The 26551-nt window shown below is 34.6% G+C and overlaps 1 long non-coding RNA gene and 1 pseudogene across 2 annotated transcripts in view; one reads left to right on the top strand and one right to left on the bottom strand.

The window, feature by feature from the left end:
* LOC147577519 (uncharacterized) overlaps positions 1 to 26551 on the bottom strand; it is a 322949-nt gene that overhangs the window by 120821 nt on the left and 175577 nt on the right. For both annotated transcript variants that reach the window (XR_015255847.1, XR_015255846.1), the window contains exons 2-4: positions 25383 to 25494; positions 9215 to 9284; positions 8936 to 9028 (exon numbers count right to left, since the gene is read on the bottom strand). This is a non-coding gene — a long non-coding RNA (uncharacterized LOC147577519). The remainder of the gene's footprint in view (positions 1 to 8935; positions 9029 to 9214; positions 9285 to 25382; positions 25495 to 26551) is intronic.
* On the top strand, positions 10168 to 10610 carry LOC112849815 (large ribosomal subunit protein uL24 pseudogene; annotated as a pseudogene).

The following is a 26551-nucleotide window of genomic DNA, read 5'->3' as shown; positions in this document are numbered from 1 at the left end:
TTGTGTTTCCAATGTATGGTAGTAGTGAAGTTAAACATACTTCATCCTTTTAAAGACTAAAAGCACATTTTCAGTTTACATTGCTTTGAGTCCACGATGACTGTGAATATCAGACCAGAACCATAATCAGCAACATATAAAATATGGCAGTCCTTTCCAATGAGATACTTGAAGATGACCATTGAGAGGCCCTGTTTGCTCAAAGCAGCTGTAAAGGCCGTTGTATCCCACTGATCTATCACATATGGTGTACTTAGTCTCCAAATTTCAGAGTGAGGGCTTGGTATGGTAACATGTTTAGCGTTACAATTTTGAGTAGTGATGCCTTTGTCAAGTTCATCTAAGTGTCCTGTTTTCTTTAGTTTCTTCTTCAAACTTTTAACTACTTCCTCATACCACTATTCTTCCTGTCCATTCTGCTCTCCTCCACCAGCTCCTCTAGATTCACCAGATGATTTCTTCTGTCCCAGCAGTCTCTTCACAACTGGTGGAGTGAATGACATGATGGCCATTTTCTTACCAAAGGCAGCAATCCACACTAAGAAAATATCTTCTTTTTTTTTTTAATGTTTATATATTTTTGAGACAGAGAGAGACAGAGAATGAATGGGGGAGGGTCAGAGAGCGAAGGAGACACAGAATTGGAAACAGGCTCCAGGCTCTGAGCTGTCATCACAGAGCCCAACGCGGGGCTCGAACTCACAGAGCGTGATATCATGACCTGAACCGAAGTTGGACGCTCAACCGACTGAGCCACCCAGGTGTCCCAGAAAATATCTTCTTTATCTAACCTGAAGCATTGCTGACCACCATGCCTCAGTGTCTCAGCCCAGGGCCCCTTCCATTGTCTCTTGTCTCATCATTGGATAAGGCCTATTGAGGACCACTGCCCTGGTCCACCCTCTGTAGTCAAGCCAGGAGAAGACACTTGTTTACCCCTTGGGGAAGCATGGGGGCTGCCCCATGGAGTACCTTGAGGACTGGACAAACTTTGGCCAAAGAAGGTTTCACAGAAGCCCTGGTGTAAAGTTTAGTTTTTAAAATGTCATACAGGGGCGCCTGGGTGGCGCAGTCGGTTAAGCGTCCGACTTCAGCCAGGTCACGATCTCGCGGTCCGTGAGTTCGAGCCCCGCGTCGGGCTCTGGGCTGATGGCTCAGAGCCTGGAGCCTGTTTCCGATTCTGCGTCTCCCTCTCTCTCTGCCCCTCCCCCGTTCATGCTCTGTCTCTCTCTGTCCCAAAAATAAATAAATGTTGAAAAAAAATTAAAAAAAAATAAAATGTCATACATTACACATTCATTTGTAAAGATTATAAAAAGCATACTGTTTTGACGTACATAATCAATAAACCACCATTTTGTCACATAAATCATAAGAACTTCTGTAAAATAACTCTACATAATACTTTGATTTGAATTCAGATTTTTAAAAAATTGAATTGAAAATCTAAAAACAGTATAATATTTATAGCAGAATCCAACTTGTCTCCATGCTTTCACATATACAAAATCTCCCACATTATAACTCAAATCAGTTTGTCAGTACCTGAAGTAATTTATCCTCCAACCAAATTTGCCAGTGCTGGTGCTTTTACCTTTCACTTTGTCTAAATAAATGATTGTCTATAGGAACTACCCTAGTGCCTAGCCCAGAAGCCTATGTGTCATTATTCAGTGGCCCATTTTCTACTTCATGCCGATACCTAACAAACCACAAGTGGATTTCACTTTCTAAATACTCCCTAATTTTTCTCTTGCTACTTGCCACTAATTTCGTCTTGCTATCATTAATTTGCCTCTGAATTTCTGCAAATTATCATTGTTGCCTGACAATCCATTGTCTGCACTTTATTCAAATTGTGTAATTCCTCCTCCTTGAAAATACTCAGCAATGCCATTCTTACCAAATTACCGTATATATTATTTACTTGACTGACCTCTTATGTAATTTACCATATAATACCAAAAAAACATTGTGATTGCATATTTGTTTTCTTTGTGTTTAGGTATTTAAGAAGATCATGCCTCAAGATAGACTGCCTTCTTAAGGTAGATGACTTCAAAAGAATCCTGAATAGTTTCCTATACCTAAAAATTGGAAAGTATCTTTGGTAAAAATAAATAAATTACATAATACACTCTCTACATTTACTAGCTGTGTAATCTTGGCCAGTTACTTAAACACCGTACCTCAGTCTTCTCATTTATTAAATGGAGATAGTAATAGAATTTATCACACAGGATTGCTGTAAAGATTGCATATATCTATGTTAAAGCACACAGAACAGTGTTGGGAGCCTGTTAAGTACTATAGAAATATTAACTCTTATTTCATAAGTAGTATATGAAAACAAGAAATGTTTCTTACTCATAATTATCTAGGAAAGTAGTTTTTAAAGTGTATGCTAAATTACTATACATTAACAGATATACACACAATAAGTTAATTTATGAATAAACTCAAAATGATTATTAAATGAAGCAACAGATGTTACTTTCCCCACACACATACAAAAAGCTGGAGGATATGGTGAAATTCTACGTAACTACAGAAGAGTTATCCAAAAAACTAAATACTTAATGTCAGTTATGTTTACATGCTATAGATATATTATACTAAATTAGTTTTTATCTTTATCAATTCCATCATCTTGTTCAAAAAATAAACATATAGCAGTTTTATTTCAACCATTTTTATAATTGTTTGTACTCTTACTCAAGATAACCAAACTACCATGCTAATCTATAACTACAGGCATTAGCTTTCAAGAGATACAGATTTTTATCAATTACCATTAAAATAATAATACTGAATTTTTCCTTACTCTTTATTTTATAAGGCATCGCTCTATATTACTTTAGGATTAGAATGCCCCTTTTATATAACTAAGCTACATATGTTAATGGTGCAATTTTTTTAGTGTTGTTCACAAAAGTCCTTTTAGAAGTACAAACTCCACCGTGAAATTATCATTCAGATATAGACTAAAGTGTGTGAAATAAAAGATTATACTATTAGCTTTCAAATATTTTTGTAAATTTCTTTTACCGATCTCTTCTCAAAAAATTATCCTAAAGCATCTTCTCTGGAAGAATGCCAGGTCTTATTATAGTAAGTTGGAGTAAATATCTTAGAATGTGACGCACTCTCTCTAAAAGGCTGACCCATCTGTGAGGTTCCAGGTAGCCAGAAAGCAGCAGGAGATGTCAATTTACAGTAACATTTAAGAATTCTCATTTAGAGGGGCACCTGGGTGGCTCAACTGGTTGTGTCCAAATCTTGATTTCGGCTCAGGTCATGATGTTGCAGTTTGTGAGATCAAGCCCTACATCAGTCTCTGTGCTGACAGTGCAGAGCCTGCTTAGGATTGTCTCTCTGTGTGTCGCTCTGCCCTCCCCACTCCAGCTTGCACCCCCCCCAAATAAATAAACTTTAAAAAAAAGAATTCTCATTTAGAGATTTATTTTTGTTTTTGCAAGTATAATTAATAAATAAGCTATATCAGCTTCCAGCAGGCCCAATCTCTGTTCACCTAAAGATGTCACCTTAGGGAAGATCATTCTGGAATCCCTTCCCTACTGCCGAACAACCCGAGTTCTCATTCCCATTGCTTAGTTGGGGGAAAAAAGACCTGCCTTCTCTGATAGAATTCTGAATATACTTTCTAGAGGAACCAGTTTATGAGCTGTGGTTAATAATAATGGAAATGTTACAGTCAATAATAGTCTTCTATAACATCATGGTAAATAGTATTCAACTTGTTTCAACAATCATCTTTTGTGGCATTGTTAATAGGAGGAATTTTAAAAATCTGCATTTCAAAGTGATAAACTTCTCTGTGTCAGCTTTTAGAAAATAACAGAAATGTAAGTTGGGGAATATTCCTAAATTCATATTCAACATTTGAACATTCTACCATAATGTTGACAACATATAATAAACTATTTGTCAGTTTTAACTGCACCAAAATCATGACTGAGAAAATTATTGAATCTGAGTGTTTACAGCTGCTTTTAATTTCTCATTAGTTCCTGTTGTTTAAGAAATAAAGAAGTGAAATACAGTGAAATACATCAAATATACTTGGCTAAAATCTTAAAGGGGGGAAATTTGAAATATCAGAACAATTCAACTGAAAAAAAATAATTATGGATAGATTTAATTTAGTGAAAATATCACTAACAAATAACTTAGACCATTAAAATTTAACTACTGCATGGTAGGGGGGGAAGTCAATACATAAACTCTTAAAGGATGAAGAAATTTTGTGTTTTTCTTATCAGCAAACATATATATATGAAAAATATTATTTAAAAATTTGCCAAGAAAACACACATATTAATGGATGTTCACTAATGTTCTTCTCATCATCCAAGAACCATGCTACAATTACTTTACTACAACACCTCTGGTTTTAAATTTTTATTAACTGTGAAAGAAATATATAGGGATTATTGGCCAAAGCTTGCCACAGTTATTTCTACCTCACCAACTCCTCATCAATCAAGAAATTGTCATTTTTTTCCCCATGGAGTATACTGAAGTTCATATTGCCTAAATGTCAGTGCGAAAGAGACTTAACTCTCTTTGGGAGGAAGATCATGTACTTTCACTCTTGCTCATCATTTTCAACCATTTGACCAGATTTTGGCACCTTCTTTGTAGAAATGTGTGCACACATGAAGTAGCAGGAGTAAAATGACAGAGGCTTCTTTACATTCCAAAGATATGAAATTCCCAATGTGCTACATGCAGTATCTTAAACAAAATAAACTCCAACATTAATTCATAAAAATAATTTAAGGAATTTTCTTGGTTTGTTCTGACAGTTTCTGTGCAAATAATTCAAGCTTACGAGACATTACTTGGCATCTCTATAGACAAAAGATGACTGTTGGTATTATATGTAGCATATTCTTTGCTTTACAAGTTTTTCCTAATAATAAGCCTGAGTATCCTTATCACTTATGGATACTAATATGTTATGCTAATATGTTATGTCTCTGACACTTTCGTCCTAATTCTAGAATAATAAAAACTATTTTTACATTTTGTCATTAGGTTTCCTTGGGTTCAGATTTTTTTTTTTTAGTAAAGTGCTAGCATTTGTATATATTGTATATGATGCATCTATTCTTTGAAAATTCAAGTATCACTGACATATTTTATCTTTTATACCACAGGAAACTTTATAGTGTAGATAATTTCGAGGAAGATTTACTTGACTAATTGCTTAACTACTATAAAACCCACTATAAAATTTCATACAAGCCTGTGAAATTCCACACTGATGATTTTACTAAAAATATAAACTTATACAAGAAGGTATGAATGTGTATATACATATACCCGGATAGTCTTAAAGTGTGGGACTTCATTTATTATACTGTATAGGAAAATAATCCATAATTTATTATTTTTCTGTGCATATGGAAAGTAGGAGAAGGTGTTTTTTCGTGATATTTGGTGCAAGAGCACAGTGTGTTGTGTTTGTTTAGCACCTGCTGTGCTGCCACATGCCAATCCATGCTCTCCTCACCACTTTTCACTTGTACACACATCAAGCAGAAGGGACATTGAGTAGGATGATTTTATTTGAAATAAATGTCCTTGTTACTAAATAGCACTTTAAGTCATTATTAAAACCTACTCATATTTCAAGTTCTAGTTCATCTCCTACACTCTTAATAGTGCATTTCCAGATACTGATAATCTTATTGAAGTTTTCTTTCTCAGAAATGTAATGTTTTTAAGAATCAGTAAGCTCTTCAAATGTGCCAGTCCTTAAGTGTCTTTTTTGATTGTTTAATTCTAAAAGGTTGACTGCTTGATGGGGCTATATCTCCATATCTATTCTTTTTAACCTGATATTTTGAGAATTTATCTGAAATATTTATTGAGTAGTTCATATATAATTTTCCCTCAGCTTCATTTCAGGTATAATTGGCATATATTGTGTAAGTGATGTACAGCTTGTTGATTTGATACATTTACATATTGCATACTGATTATTACCTTACCTTTAGCTAACACGTCCATCTCATCATCTCATCACGTAATTACCATTTCTTTCTTTCTTTTTTTTTTTTTGTGTGTGTGATAATGTTTAAGATCTACTCTTTCAGCAACTTTCAAGTATATAATCCTGTATTGTGGGGTTTCTTTCTTTCTTTTTTTTTTTTTTTTTTGAGAGAGAGCATGAGTTGGGGAGAGGGGCAGAGGGAGAGAGTGAATCCCAAGCAGGTTCCATGTTTGGCACGGAGCCCAATGCAGAGCTCAGTTCCACAACCCTGGGATCATGACCTGAGCCAAAACCAAGAGTAAGATGCTCAACCGACTGAGTCACCCAGGTGCCCTTAATTCAGTATTGTTAACCATAATCACCATGATGTGCATTATATCCCTCAAACTTATTCTTTTTTAAATTTTTTTTTTTCCAACATTTATTTATTTTTGGGACAGAGAGAGACAGAGCATGAACGGGGGAGGGGCAGAGAGAGAGGAAGATACAGAATTGGAAACAGGCTCCAGGCTCTGAGCCATCAGCCCAGAGCCTGATGCGGGGCTTGAACTCACGGACCGCGAGATCGTGACCTGGCTGAAGTCGGACGCTCAACCGACTGCGCCACCCAGGCGCCCCAAACTTATTCTTTTATAACTGGAAGTCTGTACCCTTTGACCAACATCTCCCCATTTTTTTCACCATGCTCCCCCAGCCTGAGGTAAACACCATTCTATTCTCTGTTTCTATGAGTTCAGCTTTTTTTTTTTTTTTTTAATTTTTTTTTCAACGTTTGTTTATTTTTCGGACAGAGAGAGACAGAGCATGAACGGGGGAGGGGCAGAGAGAGAGGGAGACACAGAATCGGAAACAGGCTCCAGGCTCTGAGCCATCAGCCCAGAGCCTGACGCGGGGCTCGAACTCCCGGACCGCGAGATCGTGACCTGGCTGAAGTCGGACGCTTAACCGACTGCGCCACCCAGGCGCCCCAAGTTCAGCTTGTTTAAAGATTCTAACACAAAAGTGGTATCATATAACATTTGTCCTTTTTCTGATTTATTTCATTTAACATAATGTTTTCAAATTCCATCCATGTTCTTGCAAATGGGAGAATTTCCTTTTTTATCATGGCTAAATAATATTCCTGTGTGTGTGTGTGTGTGTGTGTGTGTACTACATCTGTATTAATTTATCCATTATTTAACACTTAGGTTGTTTCCATATCTTGGCTATTATGATAATGGTGTAATAAACATGTGTGTCAATGTCTTCAAGATTCTGTTTTCATTTCCTTTGGATATATAAAAGAAGTGAAATATTGATGGTAGTCCTATTTTTAATGTTTTGAGGAGCCTCCATACTATTTTCCACAGTGGTTGCACTAATTCAGATTCCCACCAACAGTGCACTAAAAGGAACCACAAAAGACCAAAGCTGGAGGCATCACACTTCCTTCCTTATATCAAACTATGCCACCAAATTATAGTAATCAAAACAGTATGGGACTGGCATACAAATGGACACATAGATTAAGGGAATAGAACACAAACCCCAGAAATAAACCCTTGCATATACAGTGAACTAATATTTGAGAAGGAAGCCAAGAGTATTCAATGGGAAAGGATAGGCTCATCAATAAATGGGAAAACTGGATATCCACATACAGAAAAATGATACTGGACTCCTATTTTACACCACTCAAAAAATCAATCCAAAATTGATTAAACACTTAACCATAAAACCTGAAACCACACAGTTCCTAGAAATTTAAGAAAAACAGGGAAAAATTTCCTTTATACTGGTCTTGGCAATGATTTTTTTCACATGACACCAAAAGCACAAGCAACAGAAGCAAAAATCAATAAGCAGGACACATCAAACTAAAATACTTCTACAAAGCAAAAGAAAGAATCAACAAAATAAAAAGGAACCTAGGACATAGGAAAAATCTTTGCAAATAATATATCTGATAAAGGGTTAATATCCAAAATATATAATGAATTCATACAAATCAACCACAACAACAATAAAAACCAACATTCTGATTAAAAACTGGGCAGAGGAATTGAATAGACATTTTCTCAAAACAGACATACAAATGGCCGACAGCACATTGAAAATATGTTCAATTAATGTTCAGAGAAATGCAAATCAAAACCACAGTGAGACATTACCTCACACCTACTGAGGTGGCGTCATCAAAAAGGCATGAGATAACAAATATTGGTGAGGATGTGGAGAAAAGGAAACCCTCCACACATACTTGGGGAGAAACAGTGACCAAGTAGAATACTCTCAGCAAAGGTGACCTTAATTGTAGGAAATTATGTCTAGTTAAGAAAAGTTGAAGAAACAGGTTGCATTTAGTCTGAAAATAAGACCTAGAGGGCAACTTGATCATTGCATTGATACCATTTAAGATGTTCCACATGAGTAAGAGCTTAGGTTTATTCTGTGTTGCTTCAGAGGGTAACAGATGAGCTATTAATACCAACATACAATTACATTTTAGAGGAAGGAGAAAATAAAGTATTATCCAAGATTTAATTAAGTCCAGGACAGCCTGGAAACTAAACAGTGAACAGTGAGAAAATGTATTAGGAAGGCATAAGAACTAAAGGCATAAGAAGACAGTCATTAGTCAATAAATTTGAGTCAATATTCCAGGAAATATCAAGCACCAATAATGCAAGAACAGATAATTTTTCTAGTTTTGCCCTCTGATTTACAACACTGCTGCTCTCAGGAAGGCTTAATCCCTCTCCACAGTCCTTCAGAATAAATGAGATTTACGAACTCGGTGGGGAACAACAGGAAACCAACTGAGGCCTGCTATCAACAAGGCACATGGCCCATCAGTTGCTCATCTTCTTCAAATGGCTGAAAAGCACAGTTCAGATATGAAGCCGTATTTTATGAATTCCTGAGACTTACCTCACCTCCACAGGGAATGCAATTGTCAGTGTTCCCAAAAAGGCCTGTTTTAAGGTAAAATTTGAAAAGTAGCTGGTTGAAATCAATCTTGGTCTATGGAAAAATACATATGATAATTAACATTAACATCTTGTACAAAAAATAATAAAAACTACCATTCTTAAGTTAACAATCATCTGAAATTTACTTCAGTTGTAAAAAGTCTAATATTTTAGAAATAAATTAATTTAGGGTTTAGGTAAGTAGTTTATAAAGAAAAAGATATATACAAGAAACTACCTGAAAACGAAGTGAAAAATACAGGGTGGGCAGAGTCTCATTATAGTCAAGGTTTCACAGGTGAAATACTCTGGAAAGAAGATTAAAAAATAGTAAACTAGTCATGCAAATGTATAAAATTATTACTAAAATATATCTTAGCATATACATATACAAATATAACATATCAAGGTAATTTAGGTAGCCTCCCTTTAGCGCTTAAATCAATAAATATATTACATATCCAGACTTTCTGTTTTTCTCTCCATCTTTTCCTCTCTCTCCCTCTCTCTAAGTAATACATTTCATTGTTTTTGTTATTGAGAATTTTTTAATGTTTATTTGTTATTTTTGAGACAAACAGACAGAGAGAGAGAGAGTGCCAGTCCGGGAGGAGTGGAGAGAGAGGAGGACAGAGGATCCAAAGTGGGCTCTGTGCTGACAGCAGCAAGCCAGATGCCTGGGCTCGAACTCATGATCCTCACTGTGAGATCATGACCTGAGCCCGTTTCGAAGGCTCAACCAACTGAGCCACCAAGATGCCCCAGTTGTTGAGAATTTTTAAAAACCACTATTTCTGTATTTAATATCTGTCCTTTCAGTTTTTCATAACTAATTTCTTATAATTAAATCAAAATGCTCGTGTAGTGCTGCTATCTTCTCATTAAACATTACTTGCTGTTATAAGAATATGGATTGCAATCAAACATATAAAAATGTTCAATGTAATTAGTTATTAACACTCACTACTATGGCTAAATTAAAAAGACTGACCATAACAAGTATTGGAGAAAATGTAGAATAAAAATTGTAGTACTTTGAAAAGTTTAATGAAGTTAAATAATCCCTTAGAGACTAAGCAAAAAAAGAAACAGAGAAAAAGGAAAATAGGAAATGTAAGAGAGGATAGATATTACCATAGATCTCACAGACATTAAAAGGATAAAGTGAGCTCTTTTCTTTTGCGGCCATGGATGAAGGAAGCACTGGCAGCCAAAATAAATTTCAATCCCTTTGTGACTTCTGACTCAAGCAAGAACTGTAACAGGCATTTAAATTCACCTTCCTACATTTGCAGCAAGATTATGTTTTCTGCTCTTTGCAAAGAGCTGATACAGAAGTACAATGTTCTACCCATGCCCATTTGAAAGGATGATGATATACAAGTTTTGTGAAAACACACAAATTGGCAATTAGTCCAGGTGTGCAGGAAGAAATACATCATCTACATTGAACAAGTGCAGCGAGAGACGGTAGATGGCACAAATGTCCATGTGGGCATTCACCCTAGCAAGGTGGTTATCACTAGACTAAAACTAACTGCAAAAAGATCCTTGAACGTAAAGGCAAATCTCACCAAGTGGGAAAGGAAAAGGGCAAATATAAGGAAGCAACAATTGAGAAGATGCAGGAATAAAGTCATCTTATATATGACTTTAAATAAAAAACTGTTAGAATTAGGGGCACCTGGGTGGCTCAGTCGGTTAAGCATCCGACTTCAACTCAGGTCACGATCTCGCGGTCTGTGAGTTCGAGCCCCGCATAGGGCTCTGGGCTGATGGCTCAGAGCCTGGAGCCTGCTTCGGATTCTGTGTCTCCCTCTCTCTCTGCCCCTCCCCCGTTCATGCTCTGTCTCTCTCTGTCTCAAAAATAAATAAACGTTAAAAAAATTAAAAAAAAAAACTGTCAGAATGAAAAAAAAAGATAAAGTGAAAAATATTATGAGCACCTATTTGCAAAATAAGTTCAATAACTTGAATAAAACAGACAATTCCTACAAACACAGCTTACCAAAATTAAAAAAGTAGACATCTGAATAGCTATATATTCTTTAAAAAGAACTCATAATCAAATTATTCTCACAAAGAAAATATCCCCAGATGGTTATAAACTGTATCAAATTTCAAAGAAGAAATGGAATAAATTTCATAAAAGGCCTTTGAGAAAGTAGTTGGGGACGGAGCAAAGTTTATTATAAGCAAATACATTTCTGTCCTTTTCATGTACAAAAAAAAATAAGAACAAACATCTGAATAATGTTTATTGAAATGATGAACATGTTTCTGCTTAATTTTCTTCTCATGATTTTAGAAGTAGATATTTTTCTAATATTTGTGCCAAGACATGTTTAGAGGCATCAACTGTGACCTACATTTTACTTTGGCCTGCATTTTGTATTACTGTTAGGTTAAGAAAATATTGAGATATGCAGACATCTGATGGTTGCCCTTTGGTAAGTGTGAGCTGAGCAAAATGAATGTTGTGAAAACGAAAGTTTTCGTTATTAGGTTGTGATGAAATCTTCCATTCTATTGTTGGTCATTATTAGATTAGTTATCATAAGAAAAGTTTAACACTTTCCAGAAGGCTGAGGCAGCCCATAGATATCTCCTTACTGATGTCCATTAGCAAATAACTAGGTGAATTTCATTTAAAATCTATTCATTCAATAACTTTTGTCTGACCAATTCTTACTTGGAACTGAAGGTATCAATAAAAACATCAATTCTTCCCCCAGCCACAGTATCACAGATATTGTTTAAGAGAGGATTAATAGATATTTTAAAATTTTCAATACGTACTATATAACATGCATATACATGGAAAAGCAATTCATCTCATCTGGAGAAAATTAAATCAAGATTCAACTTAAAAGCTATAATCCTGATGAAAACACAATTTACTAATGGTTTTGAATTTAATAATTGTTCTAAAAATATTTTTGAGATGAAAAAATATTGAGTGCCTGTGATAAATGTCTTGCATAACTTTATTTATAAAGTATAGTTAAGTTTTGCATGATATCAATGATCGTTGTTAGCAATGTTTTTAATGGCAAAAGGAGTAACATTTATTTTTTGCTTAATATTCTGATTGTTTTCAATTTTCCACTATTAGAAATAATACTGCATTTATATTTCTATATATAAACTCCTGTTTTTCTCATTTCTTTGTGATAATGTTCCAGAATAGGGTTAGTAACATTACCAAAATTTAAAATTAGAAGTGTAATGGATATAACACATTAGGGGGCTCTATGCATATTACTAAAACAATTTCTTAGTAACTGTTAACCAATTTATAGCCCCATCATACAATTAGTTGTATTCTTACCAACATTAAGAATTGCACTTAGGGGCATCTGGGTGGCTCAGTCAACTAAGCGTCCAACCTCGGCTCAGGTCATGATTTCACAGTTCATAGGTTCGAGCCTTGCTTCGGGTTCTGTGCTGACAGCTCAGAGCCTGGAACTTGGTTGTTTCAGATTCTGTGTCTCCCTCTCTCTCTGCCCCTCCCCCTGCTATGCTCTGTCTTTCTCCCTCTCTCTCTATCGCTCTCTTTCTGTCACAAAAATAAATAAACATTAAAAAGTTTCACTTAATAATATTGTAGTTTATAGAATATAAAAATATATAATAAAGGAAAAATAGAATATTAATGATAGAAGTAAAATTTTATCACAGTAATGTGTTAACCCACCAATGAAGATAAAGAAAGGAGATTTGGGATATGAATGGAGAATTAGTAACTACTAGCTGTGTAAGGTTAAGAAAATTAATGCATAAATGACATTCTAACCTTCAAAAACATTACAATCTATTGAATATTTTTATAAATCTCTATGATCCAAGCTAGAAAGCACTATGTCCTCTAAGGTAAAAATAGATACATGATCACTGGGGAGGACAGAATACATCAAACTTAGACCATGGAAGGTTTTGCGGAAAAGAGGAAACTTTACAAGACTTTTAAAAATCTCATAGGATTTTTCACTTTAAAACATTAAATATTGAGAATATATGATTTTTAATAAACAGTGAATTTCGACATACTGATAATATACAGCAACTGTTTAGTTTAGAGAGGCACTTGAATGTAGAGGGTAATGGCACAGATTCTGGAGAGAGATGCTCTCTTCAAATCCAGCTCATCTAACTTCTCTGTTAGATCAAAACCTCCTCTGGCACTCCCTGGTGTAGTCTGAAACTAGCCCCCCATACTTGGAAGGCAAAGACATACCACGGAAAAAGGCAGTCCACTTCATGTTAGGAGGTAGCAGGTTTAATAAGCAAGGGAACTTACTTATGAGGCTAAGTCAGGTGGCCACAAGACCAGTAGATCTCCACACCCACTCATCCAAATCTTAAACATTTACAGAGAGGCCTTAACTGGGTTCAATCATGTACCCAGTCCAGATAGCGTCAACACCACATTTCTGTCTTAAAATGTATGCATGGAGCAGCTTCGGGGAGTGGGGAAGGCAAGCTGATCACACATCCCAAGGATACAAAAGGGGCTAGACAACCTCCCAATTGCAAGGGTCCAGCTGCAGGTTTCCTGGTGGCCACATTTTCTTTATACCTTCTTCAACAATCTCTGTAAGTTTGAGCAAGTTATTTAGGTAATCTCTGCTCCAGTTGCCTCTTGTATAAAGTGGTGAATATAATTGTATCTGCCTCTTTGAATAGGGACAAATTAAATAAAGATTAAATGTAATTTAATTTAAATAAGGATTAAATTAAAATTAAAATTAAAATTTTAATACATGTAAAAGGCTCAGAATAATGTCTGGCAAATGTTATATATGCCTAGACATCATTATTATTACTATCACCATCATCATCATGATTATTACAAATAGCTAATCAATGAAAGTAAAATCAGAAGATATATTTTAACATAATGGAAGTCCTGGAATAACAAATGTATGAATTTAAATTATGTTCTAAAGGTAATGGAAAGACATTAAAATGTTTTCAATAGAAATACAATCAATTAAGAAATGGATGAGTGTAGTAGTAATGGGATAAAACAATAAGAATGTAATGTTCTCATCTGTATTTTTCCTAGCATATACCTTGAGCACAAACTACTTAGCAGCTATTATGCATACAATGGAGATGATCATTTTAAACTCTGTTCTTTTAGAAAAAAAAATGGGCATCTAAACGCCTATTGAGACTTCAGGTCATAGACCAAGAGAAAAATGGAACGAATACACTTGCTATGTAAAATGTCAAAATTTAAGGGATGCCTAGCTGGCTCAGTTGGTAGAGCATGTGACTTTTGATCTCAGGGTCATGAGTTTGAGCACCATGTTGGAGAATAGAGATTATTTAACAGAAAAATATTTTTTATATATATTTTTTACATTTATTTATTTTTGAGAGACAGAGAGAGACAGCACAAGCGGGGGAGGGGCGAGAGAGAGGGAGACAGAACCCGAAGCAGGCTCCAGGCTTCGAGCTGTCAGCACAGAGCCCGATGCGGGGCTCAAACCCACAAACCTCAAGATCATGACCCGATACTTTATAAATGATTCCAAGATGTAAAACCATTAAAACTTCATTCTCCAAATTCTATGCCTATCCAGTACAGCAACACTTAACAATCACTTCGATGCTCTTGCGACACCCTCCCCCTTTTATCTCTTTTAAACAGATCTTTGTCCCCCATGGCATTTACACTTTAGAAAAAAAAATAAATAATGCTTACTTATTTTGAGACAGAGAGAGAGAGAGAGAGAGAGAGAGAGAGAGAGAGAGAGACAGGGACCATGAGCAGAGGAGAGGCAAAGAGAGAAGGAGACACAGAATCTGAAGCAGGCTCCAGGCTCTGAACTTTCACCAAAGAGCCCAACACAGGGCTTAAACTCACAAATTGTGAGATCATGACCTGAGTCACCCAGATGGCCCTACACTTTTTTTTTTTAATAGAAAACAGCCTCTAAAAGAGCCTTCACCCTTTCTAAGGACTTGATCAGTGGAAATATAAGTCCTAACTATCTTCCAAGAAAATCTTGCTTTTAAAATCTTAGATTTTATGACAAAGTTGAGCACATTAAGACCAAAATGAAATATGAAATTTCCCTAGGTTAGCTCTTGGTTTGGAAAATAAGTATGGATCAGAAGTAAATCTTATTGTCACTAATATCCATGTAGAAAGTGAGTAGGATTTGGTCTGTTTTTGTGGCCCATGGCTTTAGGTTTTTCACATGATGCATATAAAAGCTAAAAGGTCTCTCATAAAAGAGAAAAACTAAAATTACAACTATAAAAGTATATAGTTTCTTTTTTCTGGTAGACTGCAAAGTTTTGAAAACCAAAATGGCCTGATAATTAACTCAAACATAAAATTAACCTAACTAAAAAAAAGTTTGGTTGGTCTAATTTTAACAAATAAAACAAGCTGATAATTTATTATTAAATTATTCCCATTGTTAAGTTGGCTGCTTTGGTATCAATAAATATAAATTAATGTCATTTTATGAAAATATACTTGTTAAAAGGAATTAAATTTAAACATGTATATTATCATTAATTTTTAATACCTAACATTAATATTAGCAAATAAGGATTATCTCTTGTTAAGGAAAAAATGGTACTATCTATATAACAAATTATTACAAGGAAAAAAGAAATTACAAAGAAATATTTATTATATATCTTAAAGATACCATTAAATGCAAAAGCTTAAATTGATTGGAGAACTTCTGCAGCTGGAGAGAGGAAATAGCCATACTTTCCTCTACTTTTCCCACCAATACAACTAAAAATCCTGAATATTACATACAAAACAACACATGAAAATTCTGAAAGGAGGAGAGAAGAAGCCAACTCATCTAGGGACATTGAGACCAGAAAAATATTGCTATGGTGAGTTCCTTGAATATTCTTTTTGTCTCACGTATTCCAGATATGGAGGTAAAGAAGCCAACAACCTGGAAATGACAGTGGACATAGAAAAAAAAGAAAAAAAAATCCAAACAAATGCTTGCTTTTTCTAGCCAAAGGACCAGGAAAGGGGCAACTTTTCAAGAAAGACAATTTTTAGATAATACACAATATACTCTGCTGAACACCATAAGAAACTGTTGCCCCATCACCATCCATGCCAACAAAGCCCAACTGGGGAGCTTGGAATTCCATCTTCATAAGGGTATAATGAGATACCTGGACACCTCACTAGGATGCTGTCAGAGAAAGGTCAGTAAGATTCTGGTCTTTTATCATCATTTAGAGGTAGCAAGGACAGCCCTGATGTGGTATCAGTGAAGAATACATACGAAGACAGAAATCCCATTCCTGCTAAGTGGCAATGAAAAGACCTACCACCTTGAATATAGCAGAGGCCAAGCAGTGAATCTAGACATTTAAGTCTACCTGGAAATATCATGGTGATGTTTCCCTTCCTCCCAGTCCTTTGAACTGGTGTCAAATAGCTAGCTAAAGCAAAAAGTTTAGATAAGATCAAGTCTTATAATATCCAAAATGTCTTGGCTTTCAGTAAAAAATAACCTGTTATATGAAGAAACAGGAAGATCTCAAAATGAATGCAAAAAGAGAATCAATAGATGCCATCATCGAAATGACACTAATGGCAGATTTATGTGACCATTATTTTAAAGCAGCCACAATAAAAGTGTTTCCATGACTAACTATGAATATCTTTGAAACAAATATAAAAATAGAAAGCTTCAGCAAAGAAATAAAAAGAAGTAATCAATAAATGAGAACATAGAGAAATAGATACTAATCAATGTGAGCAAGAGAGAAAATCAAACGTAAAAAGTAGACTAGACACCTATGCAATCATAACAAAAAAATGTATAACATTCATGCCATTAGTTCCAGAAAGAGAAAAAAGACGGTGGAGATAAAAAAATAAATAAATAAATGTATTTGAAAAAATAATGCCTGAGAACTTCCTATTTTTGGCAAGAGACATAAAGCTACAGATTTGAGAAGCTAAGCAGGTTGATTACACTGGATTGCTTCCATCATGGAAGGGGCAGCATTTTCTTCTTACTGGATTATTGATTATTACTGATTATTCTTGATACAGAATTTGCATTTCCCGCATGCAATGCTTCTACAAAACCTGCTATCTGTGGATTTATAGAATGTCTTATCCATTATTATCGTATTCCACCTAGCATTGCTTCTGATCAAGAAACTGTTGATAGCAAATGCAGTAGTACTGCCATGGACCCATGCTCATGAAATTAACTGGTCTTATGTTCCCCACCATCCTGAAGCAGCTGGCTTGATAAAATTGTGTAATGGCCCTTTGAAGGTCCAATTATAGTGCCAGCTAGGTTGCAATATCTTGCAAGGTTGGGCCAAGGTTCTCTAGGAGATGGTAAATGCTCTGAATAAGCTCTAATAAATGGTGCTCTTTCTCCAATATCCAAGATTCATGGATCCAGGAATAAAGAGGTAGAAATGGGAATGACACCACTTATATTACCATAAGAAACCCCTAGGAAAAAATGTGTTTCCTGATTTCATGATTTTACATTCTGCTGGCCTAGAGGTCTTAGTTCCAAATGGAGGGATACTTCTAGCAAGACATAATAATAATTCCATTGGACTGGAAGTTAAGACTGCTACCTGGTCACTTTGGGTTCCTCATAATTCTGAATCAACAGGCAAAGAAGAGAGTTACTAAGCTGGCTGGGGTGTGTGATACTGAACAACTCTGGAAAAAAATGGATTGCAACTCCACATTGGAGGTAAGGAAGAGTATATAGAAGTACAGGAGATCCCTTAGGCTGTCTCTTAGTATCATTATGCCCTATGATTAAAATCAATGGAAAAATAAAGCAACCCAACTCAGGCAGAACTACTAATAGCCCATACCCTTCAGGAATGAAGGTTTAGGTCTTATTTCCAGGTAAAGTAACACTACATTATAGTATATAAATAAATAGTATATATATTGTTAAATATTGTTAAATTTACTGCTAAATATTGTTAATTTTACTTAACACCATGAAGTTAAATGCTGTTAACTTTACTTCATAGTTAAAAATTGCTAAATGTACTTTAAATACTGGTAAACATCATTAATTTTACTTCATAGCATTTAAGTTACAGGACAAGGGAGAGTGAAAAATCTTCCAAAGACTTCTCATTAACTTCTGGAGAAAGGCTTAGTGTATTTTGGTTATACATAGGGTTATTATATTATGATAAGTACAAGTATGGCCTTGTTATTGTCTTTATTTAGAGACTAGGTATTATTTAAAGAAATGCATATGGATGCCAAATTTATAAGAGGTGGACTTGTACTATTTAATTTTGTGTGTCAACATGCCTAGGGCAAAGTACCAAGATATTTGGTCAAACAATATTCTAAATGTTTGTATGATGGTATTTTTAAAATTAGATTAACATTTAAATCATTAGACTTTGAGTAAAGCAGATTACTCTTGATCATGTGAGTGGGTCTCATCTAATCAACTGAAAGCCTGAAGAGAAAGACTGAGGTCCCTTGAGGAAAAGAGAATTCTGCTTTCAGACTGCCTTCATATTTGAACTACAATACCAACTCTTCCCTGACTCTCCAGCCTACTAGATATGTGATTGTTTGCAATCCCTGACTATAACATCATACAAGCAGAATCATACAGAATTTGTCCTTTTATTAGGTTTATCTATTTGTAGCATGTGCCAAGAATTCCTTCATTTTTAAGGCTGAATGATATCCCATTTCGTGTATATAACACATTTTGTTTATCTCTTCCATCCATCAATGAATGGAAAGCAACTTGGGTTATTTCCATCTTTTTTGGCTAATAATGCTCCTATCAACATGGGTATACAAATATCTGTTTGATTCTCAGATTTCAATTCTTGTGGGTATTCTCAGATGTAGAATAACTGAATCACATGGAAACTTCAGTTTTAACTTTTTGAGGAATTGCCTGCCATATTGTTTTCCATAGCAGATGCACTATTTTACCTTCGTATCAACAATATACCAAAGGTACAATTTCTCCACATCGTTGTCAACAATTATTTTCTGTTTTGTTTTGTGTTTTAATAATAGCCATCCTAATGGATGTTAAGTGGTAGCTCTTTGTTTGATTTGTATTCTCCTAATGATTAGTGATTTTGAGCACCTTTTCATGTGCTTATGGGCCATTTATATATTTTCTCTGTAGAAATGTCTATTCAAATAATTTGCCCATTTTTAAATGGGATTTATATTTTTTTAGTCACAGGAGTTCTTTTTATTTTCTGAGTGTCACTGTTTATGAGATATATTATTTGCAAGTATTTTTTCCCTTCTATGGGTAGTCTTTTCACCCTGTTGATAGTGTACTGTTATGCACCAAAGTTTTTAATTTTGATATAACCTAATTTATCTACTTTTATTTTTGTTGGCTGTGCTTTGGTGTCATATCCAAAAAATCATCGCCATATCTAGTGTGAAGGTATCCCATGTATTTTCCTCTAAGAGTGCTATAGTATTAGTGTTTTCACTTAGGTCTTTGATCTATTTTGAATTAATTTTTGTATATAGTATAAGTTAATGGTTCAATTTCATTCTTTTCCATGTGGATATCCAGTTTTCTCAAAATTATTTGTTGAAAACACTGTTCTTTTCCCATTGAATAATCTTAGCAATCTTGTTAAAATTGTTTAAACATATATGTGAGGGATTATTTCTGGGATCTCTATTCTATTCTATTGGTATATATGTCTGCCTTTATATCAGTACTACATACTATTATATTACTTAATTTTGTAAGAGGTTTTGAAATCATGAAATGTGAGACCTCTAACTTTGTTCTTCTTTTTCAAGGTAATTTTAGCAACTTGGGTTCTCTTGAGGTTTCATATTAATATTAGGATTTTTTTCTGCAAAAAATGTTGTAATTTTGATAGAGATTCAACTGAATCATGGATTGCTTTGGGTGGTACTGACATTTTAAGAAATTTAAGTCATCTAATCCATAAACATTGGATGCCTTTTCATTTGTTGGTGTCTTCTTTAATTTCTTTCAGCCAACATTTTAGAGTTTTCTGTACATGTCTTTTACTTCCTTGGTTAAATTCATTTCTGAGCACTTTATTCTTTTTTGATGCTACTGTAAATGGAATAGCTTTATTTATGTTGTTTTCATATTTTTCATAGTTCAAGTATACAAATGTAACTGATTTTTTATGAACTGATTTTGTATCCTGCAACCTTGCTGAATTATTACTTTTTTATTCTAACAGATGTGTGTGTGTGTGTGTGTGTGTGTGTGTGTATGTGTGTATGTAGCCTTTACAGTTTTCTACATAAAGGATCATATCCTCTGTGTACAGAGATAGTGTTAATTTTTTACTTTCCAATTTGAATTTTCGTCATTTTTCTAGACTAATTTCTCTGCCTGGGACTTCCAGTACTATGTTGAATATAAGTGGCAAAAGCAAGTAGCCTTGTCCTGTTGCTGATATTACAGGATTATAAGAAAATATTTTAGCCCTTCACCATCAAGTATGATGTTCACTGAGGATTTTTCAAGTATGAGCTTTATAATATTGATGTATTTTTTTCTATTTCTTAGTCTGTTGTTGAGTGTTTTTATCCTGAAAGATTGTTGAATTTTGTCAAATGCTTTCCCAGCATCAATTCAGGTGAGCATGTGTTTTTGTTGTTGTTTTTCATCATTCTGTTACCGTGGTGTACTATGTTGATTGATTTTAGTATGCTGAAACATCCTTCCATTCCAGGAATAAATCCCATTTGGTTTATAATTTCTTTTACTACACTGCTGAGTATGATTCCTCCAAACTATGCCAGGCCACCATAGAAAATGGTTTAGGGAAGTCTGAGTAAAAATCTCATAAAATTTCCTACTATTTTGAATGGTGTTTTCTTGGTTGAGCATTTTTTGTTGTTGTTGTTGCTGTAGGTCTTTGAATGACTTCCAGAGATCCCATAAAGTTATTTCCACCAGTCTCTAATGGTTTATTTAATGCTTTTGTGGGAGAATAAGGACTGAAACTTCCTAGTCTACTATCTTGCTGATGTCACCCAAATCTGTTAATTCTTAAAAAATGGTATTAATATATGCTAGCAATAAACATACACAAAGTGAAATTAAAAGTTCAATATCATTTGCAACTACATAAAAAAATGAAATACTTAAATGTAAATATATCAAACCTATACAGAGCTTGTAGGCTGCAAACCACATGAAACTGATGTAAGAAATACAAGATGAAAATAAATGGGGAGACATTCTGTATCTATGGACTGGAAAACTCAACATAGTAAAGATGTTGATTCTCTCCAAATTGATCCACAGATTTAATACAATTGCTAGGATAATTCCCTCAAGATTTTTTTGTACATATGGACAAGTTTATCATAAAATCTATATGGAAAGGCAAAGATATAATGCAGCAAAGTCATTTTAAAAAATAAGCATGAAGGGGAAAAATCAATCTACTAAATTTCAAAACTTGTTATATAGCTACAGTAATCAAGAGTCTGTGGTATTGGCAGAGGAAGAGAAACATAGATCAATGCAACAGAACAAAGAATTCAGACATATCCCACCAATGTTCTCAATTAATTTTTGACAAAGGTAAAAAGGCAATTGAGGAAGGATAGTCTTTTCAATAAATGGGGTAGTTGAACATCCATATCCCAAAAAAGAAAAAGAAAAAAACCTCAGTCACGTATCATACCTTATATAAAATTAACACAAAATGGATCACAGATTTAAACATAAAATGTAAACTTATGAGAGTATAGGCTATGAAAAAAAGAGAGAGAATACTTTGGAATCTAGAGCAAGGTAACAAGTTCTTACAAGTTCAGTCTCTAGAATTGAGACCAAAAGTGTAATTAATAAAAGGAAAAGACCAATAAATTAAACTGTATTAAAATTAAAAATGTTTGCTATTTGAAATAATCTGTTAATAGAACAAAAGGCAATTTACACAGTGGAAAGAATATTCGAAAACCATATATCCAACAAAATATTACAATCTAGAGTATATAAGGAACTCTCCAAGCTTTCTAGTGAAAATAACCTAATTAGAAAATTGACAGGGGCACCTAGGTGGCTCAGTCGGTTAAGCATCCGACTTCGGCTCAGGTCATGATTTCATGGTTTGTGAGCTCGAGCCCCACATCAGGCTCTGTGCTGACAGCTTGGAGCCTGCTTCGGATTCTGCGTCTCCTTCTCTCTCTGCCCCTCCCCAACTTATGCTCTGTCACTCTATGTCTCTCAAAAAATAAATAAATGTAAAAAAAAAAAAAAGAAAATGGACAAAAGACATGAAGAGACACTTAATAGAAGAGAACGCATAACAGAAAATGAACACCTGGGAAGATGTGCAACATTATTAGCTGTTAGGGAAATGCAAATGAAATATCACTCTATGCCCATCAGAATAACTAAAATAAAAAAAAATAGTGACAGCACCAAATGCAAGACAGAATGTGGGAAACTGGATCACTCACACATTTCTGATGGGAATGTAAAATGGTATAACCATTCTGGAAAACAGTTGGCAGTTTTTTAAAAAAACTAAACATGCAACTACCATACAGTCCCACAGTTACACTCCTCATCATTTATCCCAGAGAAATAAAATTTATGTTTCCATCAAAACCTGTACAAGAATATTTATTGCAGTGTTATTCTTAATAGCCAAAAGCTGGGATGTTTTCTATGTGGTGAATGGCTAAGCAAACTTTGTTATATCCATACCAGGGAATACTAGTCAGAAATAAGAACAAGCTATTGATACATTTATAAACCTGATGGAATCTCCATAGAATTTTGCTCAATGAAAGAAGCCAATCCCTAAGGTTTTCCATTTTGTATTATTCCATTTATATAATAAGATTCTTGACCTGAAAATATTATAGAAATGGACAACTTATTAGTGGTTGCCAGAATTTAAGGAATGGGGTGGTGGCTGGAGAGAAGTGAGTGTGGTTACAAACAGCAATATGAGAGATACTTGAGATGATGGAAATATTTTGTATTTTGATTTATCACAATATTATTATTCTGATTGTGCTACTGTACTATAATTTTGCAAGATAATATTATTGGGGGAACAGGTAACAGCTACAAGGGACCCCTCTATATTACTTCTTAAAATTTCATGATAATCTATTATCTCAAGTACATTATCTCAAATAAACAGTTTAAATTAAAGAACAGCTTCATGTTTACAGCACAAGGTAAGATGTCATCTATTAAAAACTATAAAAGTAGAAATATTTTTTAAAAACATGAAAATAAGATCAGCTGAGCATCCTTAACTTCCTTGTTTTATATAGAAACATGCAAAAATAAAATGCCATATGGTTAAAAAATTAAATTTCTTTGTTGTGGAAATGACCTATAATAAAGAACAAAATATCAGAATTTCAAATTAGTTACAAATGTCATTCCTTCATTTGATGACTACAACATGAATATGTTGTTAAATTATATTTTTAAAATCTTGAAATAAGAGACTTTAAAAACTAGAATAAAACCAAACTGAATAAATTTGATGACTAATCTATTTTTCCTTAAGTTTTAACAGTAATTAAAAGAAATAAAATCATATTATATTTATGGTCATAAAACAATCTGAAATTTAATTTAAATCTTGTATTTATACTCAGAAACTAACAAAATAATCATTTGAAACCACTACTTTAAACACTTGTATATTTTGGGGCACCTAGGTGGCACAGTCAGTTGAGCATCTGACTTCAGCTCAGGTCATGATCTCGCAGTTGACAAGTTGGAGCCCCGCGTCGGGCTCTGTGCTGACAGCTCAGAGCCTGGAGCCTGCTTCATATCTGTGTCTCCCTTTTTCTCTGCCCCTCCCCTGCTCATGCTCTGTCTCTCTCCGTCTCAAAAATAAAGAGAAACATTAAAAAAATTCAAATATTTGTATATTTCATAAAAATGATACCAGATATAATGGAGGTAATTATTGTGCTCAAGTGGCAGAATTGGAGGCATTTTAAAATCTGTTTTGTAAATGTTCTTAAGCATCAACATGTTAATATAATTATATTTAATTCTATATATCCTCCAATCTAATTTTTTTTTTTTGAGAGACAGAGTGAGTGCATGCAAGTGGGGGGGAGGGGCAGAGAGAGAAAATCCAAAGCAGACTCTGCACTCAATGCACAGCCCACATGGGGCTCCAACTCACGACCCTGGGATCATAACTTGAGCCAAAATCAAGAGTGAACATTTAACTGATTGGGACACCTAGGCATCCCTCCAATCTAATATTTTATGAAGTTAGTATTTTATGACATTAAAAGAAGTAGTTTGGCTATGAAATTGGAAAAAGCTAATCCAGTCTTTACTCAGATGAAGATACCATTCATAAAGTGTATTATTAATTTATGAGTATTTGTCATTTAAAACACATTTTCTGAATTCTACACATAATCTTGATGTTATTCAATATCCTAAGGGATTACACAGTGAATATCTGAATTTCTGTTCTCTAGGAGATCATCATCCAAGATAAAAATTTATGTTCTCTACCTCCTTTCTCTCTAATAAACTATAACTGCTCAAAAAGACCCTCCCCTTTCCAAAAAAATCAAACCAGTCCAAATTAAAATTTGTTCCCAACAATTCAAAAACACTGACTCTCACATTTTCCTCCAACTTTTCTTCTCCAGCACTTTTTTTTTCTCTTCCTCTCTCCCTTCCTTCCTTCCTTCCTTCCTTCCTTCCTTCCTTCCTTCCTTCCTTCCTTCCTTCCCTTCCCTTCCCTTCCCTTCCTTCTTCTTTCTTTTATTCCTTCTTTCCTTTCTCTATTTTTTCTTTCTTTCTTTCCTCTTCTTTCTTCCTTCCTTCCTTCCTTCCTTCCTTCCTTCCTTCCTTCCTTCCTTCCTTCCTTCATCTTTCCTCCTCATATTGTTGCTTGTTGAATTGTGTCACCCTAAAGATTAAGTTTTATCTGATGTATTTAGTTAACTGAGTTGATACTGAATTAAGGTGAGCTTTAAATCCAATATAACTATGTCCTCATAAGAAGAGACACAAAGGCACAGGGAGGAACACCAAGTGACAAGGCAGGCAGAGATTAGAGTGATGTGTCTACAAATCCAGGAATGCCAGATTGCCAGATATCATCAGAAGCTGAGAAGGGGCAAGGAAGGAGCTTCCTCTAAAACCTTTAGAGAGAGCATGGCCCCACCAACACTTTAATTTCAGACTCACAGCCTTCTGAAAGGTGAAAGAATAAATTTGTGTCGTTTTAAGCCAGTATGTGGTAATTGCCAACACATACTATATTTGAACCTACAGACATTTCAGTTCTTAATACATTAAAGGCACTGTGCTAAATTTTCCTGTTCTAGAAATGGGTGCAGGCAAAGCTGAAACCTGGGCCTACTGAGGCTCGATAGACAATTAAATTACCTTTGCTTCACTCAGTCTTTCAGTAATTGCTCAGGGTTGGAGAGGTCTGGTTGTCTGCTACTTGCACTTGGAAATGGGCAAGCATGTTGTCAGTTTTCATAGTAGCGAATCCCTGAGAGGAGAATAAAGACAAACTTCTTAATCGGACATAACAAGACCATCTCTCTGCTCAGGGGTTATCAGAAACACGGGGCAAATTTATGAACTTGAAGGTCAGAGAAAATGGTTCTTCCAACAGGTATGCCCTGCTTTAGGTAACAATGTCATATAATAAATATCATTTTTCACTTTAGCCTTGTGTCTCACTGTTTTTTAAAGGTCTGTGGATATCTTTTCAATAATTATATTAAATCTTTGGGCAAACTGTGTAAATGAAACCAAAAAATATAATAAGGTTTAATGTCTCCCTCAACTGGCTTGTATTCTATCTAGTGACTCAGAAACACCAGCCTTATCATACTTGCAAATTCACATAAAAAATTAAAAATGCCACATGAGTTCTGACTATAGAGTGCTCAATTCTAGCTGTCAAAGAAATTCTATAGAAGATGAGAACTGATCTGCTTTTAAGAGGAGGGACATGGGAGATAGAAATTTGCATGAAGAAATTTATAGGGTAAAACATACATGTCAGAGAAAAGAAGTAGATCAGTACGGATGGAAGGCTTATGCTTTCTCTATCATACTAGTAATATCTAATCTTTTAGTTGACTAACAACTGATGGCTCCTATATGCTTCATTTTAAACATAAACAAAATGCAAATATTTAATGAAAATATATATTTTATTAATATAGGATCAAGGCTTGCTATTTTTTTTGAAGTGTCTTTTTTTTTATTTATATATGAAAATTATTGTCAAATTGGTTTCCATACAACACCCAGTGCTCATCCCAAAAGGTGCCCTCCTCAATACCCATCACCCACCCTCTCCTCCCTCCCACCCCCCATCAACCCTTAGTTTGTTCTCAGTTCTCAACAAGGCTTGCTATTTAACCAAGTGTTTGGTTATATCCCTATTCAACAGTTTGTCTTTTACAGAACAAACATATGCCTTTTTAGAACTACAGAACTCTGTATTGGTACAAATACAGTAAGAGCCACTAATTAACCTACTTTGCCAGTAAAATTTAATACTGAAGTTGGCATTATTTTTTCTCATAAAGTAT

Source organism: Puma concolor, chromosome C2, assembly GCF_028749965.1.
Source record: "Puma concolor isolate L17-30 chromosome C2, mPumCon1.1.hap2, whole genome shotgun sequence".
NCBI classification, from domain to species: Eukaryota; Metazoa; Chordata; class Mammalia; order Carnivora; family Felidae; genus Puma; species Puma concolor.
This window is presented reverse-complemented; position numbering and strand designations above follow the sequence as displayed.